The following is a 2,957-nucleotide window of genomic DNA, read 5'->3' as shown; positions in this document are numbered from 1 at the left end:
TATGTTCTGTCCCTGGTTTTGGATGCATGTTCTTTTTCCACCAGCATATCCTTCAACATGCAGAAGATGTCTTCCCAGAGCCCACGCCTTTACCCATCCTGCCTTAGCCCTCCCCATGTGACTTTCACAGAAGATTTGGATCTACTGGTAAATTTTTACTGATAGGCAGCCAGCATTATTGGGCAGGGAAGAAAGGGGTGGGAAGGACAGGAAGAAAATTTGCCCATCTGCTGCCCCTCCCCTTGGCTCTCCACCTGGGATTTGCTATTGAATCTCCACCCCCTCCCACCACCAGCACTGATTGCTCACTGAAAGGCTCAGCGCCCCCAATGGCTCATGGAAGCCAGGCGGGTGATTACAATCCAATTACCTATTGTTGACTCAGCCCACACAAGCTTTACTCCCCCTTGCAGGGCATGGGGCCAGGCTCCACTCCCCAGGGAGACCCAGCCCCCTCCACGGCTACAGAAGGGGGAGCAGAAGGGCCTGTAGAGGTCCTAGAGCTTAATGCAACACGGGCCACCTTGTGTGCCACACATCTGGACTGGAGAGAAGCCAGCCTCTGCCCATTGACTGTCTCCTTCCCTCACCATCTCTGACTGCTTCCCACTCCCAATCTTCAGGGCCCCTTCACAGCTCTTTGACCTGACTGCTTAAGCTGGCCCCGAGACAGTTTACTCTCAGCATGGCAGCGCTTACCCCAGGCCTCTCAGCCTGAGAGCCATTGCTGACCAACAGGCAAGAGGTAAGGTTATATCTATTCCAGCCTCCCCCATAGGGCTGTGGAGAGATGACTGCCTTTGAAGAAAAGTTTGTCTGCTGAGGTCTTCTGCCTCAGGTGTCCCAGAGCAGTAACACTAGTCAGAAACACAGACCAAATGCCACTCTGGTCTTCTCATGCTGTTTGCAGGCACTTTCCCCACTACTCCCTTTGCCCCCAGGAGGTGGGCTGTTACAAGCCATGTTAAACGCGCTCTTTAGAATAATGACTGCCACTTTTCACCCATTTCGTGCCTACATGCCAGGCACTGGTGACCTCTAGGCCATCATTCCTCTCAGAATCAAGGATAAAGGGCTAACACTACAACCAAAAGCCAATCAGTGAACCCTCTGGCAAGGCTGCCTATACACCTGGCACTCCCCAAAACCAGTCCCTGGCACAGAGGTCCCTGAAAGCAGGTGCTGTACATTTTCCAGCTTTACAATGAGGCTGTTGACAGCTTTAATTAGGGAGGCATGAATTATGTGGCTATAATGCAGAGCCCTACAATTAAGGCGGGAATGAGAGGCAGCAAAGGGAGTCTGCCCAGCAAGCATGGCTGTTGGTTGAGTCCTGGCTGACTTTCTCTTTCGACTGGAGTACAGTACAGGTGATTAATGGGGCTGGTATCTTCCAGCCTGGGGACCTGTGTTCTGCGAAAGGTGCGCGGGGCGGGGCGGGGCGGGGCGGGGCGGGGGTGGCTGCCTCAGGAAGCGCTGTGCAGTGGAAAGGAGCAGCAGAGCCACTGCTGCCCAGAAGCAACGGCTGCAAAATGCTTGATTTGAACTTGTGGACGTTTGCTCTCTGCTGGTATGGTTAATGCAAACCAGCTTCAACCCTTGCCTCAAAAAAGAAGGCGGCACCTATTTCTGTGTCTTCCACCTGAGCACCGAGCGCCCTGTTGCAGATGTTAGCCGGTTGGGTTACAGGTATCAAATAGAATTTGTCCCTTTAATTTTTACACGTAAGATTTGTTTGGTAACCGCAACGAAAGGACACTATCTTTGCTTCTGCGATTGGCGCCCTCCCTCGAGTGTGCCTGGCTAGCTCTAGGACGCCGGGCTTTGGGCTGGGGTGCGCTGGAAGGGCCCCTTGGCCATCACACCTGTTCGTCTACTTGTTTCCTAATCTTCCGCCGGCGCTTCCCTTCAACCGCCTTTTTTCACGCAACCGAGAGCAAGCCAGCCTGCTGGCGTCTTTAGGAGGGATTTCGCCAGCTGTGGCATCCGCAAAGCCCAGGTTTGGTGGCCTCTGTCGAGCGGGGGCAGCTGGGCTAGCCGTCTCCCAGACCCAGAGGGCTTAGGGGGAGGGGAGTGCCCGCGGACTGTGTTGGCGGCTTTTCTCCGCTCTGTGACGGGGTCCAGAGGGCCTGACGTGCAGGGACTTGAGCATGTTGGGGGGTTGTTGGGCGTGTGGGGAGGCGGTTCGGCCGTAGGTGCTGAAAGGACAGCTCCTACCTGCCCCGCAGTGCCCGAAAGGCACCCCCGTGTGGAAAAGTCTCGGCCGGCAGCCCACACCGCCGCCTCCGGCGGACTGCTCTCCAGGTGAGGCGCACGGAGGGAGTCCCCGGGGTGGCAGCTCGCAAGGGTGCACGTCCGGCGGCGCCAGGCCAGCCTCCCGGCCCCCCGGAGCCCGCCGCCCGCGGAGCCGGGCGCGCGGCGCGGCCAGGCCTCGCACGCCCCTCGCCCGGGGCCCCCGGCGGGGGCAGGAAGGACAGGGGCCGAGGTGCGCCCCGGGTCGCACGGCTCGGAGAAGTGGGTAGCAGGGTTGCGTAAGGTGGAAGGAACTTGGTAGTTTGCAAAAGCCAGCCCGGGGCGGGAGCGGAGCCCCGCGCGCCCCTCGTCTGCCGCCGCCTCCGCGACGCGCGCCTCCCCCACCGCCTCCCCTCCCCCAAGGCGCGCCGCCGCCCCGCGCGCCCTCCCCCTGCACCCCCTCCTCACTCCAGAGGAGGTGAGTTTAAACCCCGCCCACGTGACCCCGGCTGGGCCAATGAGCGGCGGCGGGAGGTGAAATCCGGTTCTAACCGGTCCGGGGCTCCCAGCGCTATAAAAACTTTATAAACCCCCCGGAGCCCGAGCAGTGTGAAGAAGCAGCGCGAGCGACCCCCGGACAGACCGAGCCCGCGCGCCGCCGTCTCTCCCCGCCCCCGCGTCCAGCGCCGACGTCCCCCACCGTCGCCATGCCCAAAAGAAAGGCC

The sequence above is a fragment of the Psammomys obesus genome, unplaced genomic scaffold (assembly GCF_907164565.1).
Source record: "Psammomys obesus unplaced genomic scaffold, mPsaObe1.curated_primary_1811, whole genome shotgun sequence".
In the NCBI taxonomy this organism is placed as follows: Eukaryota; Metazoa; Chordata; class Mammalia; order Rodentia; family Muridae; genus Psammomys; species Psammomys obesus.
The sequence above is the reverse complement of the archived record's forward strand: the minus strand, read 5'-3'. Positions refer to the sequence as shown.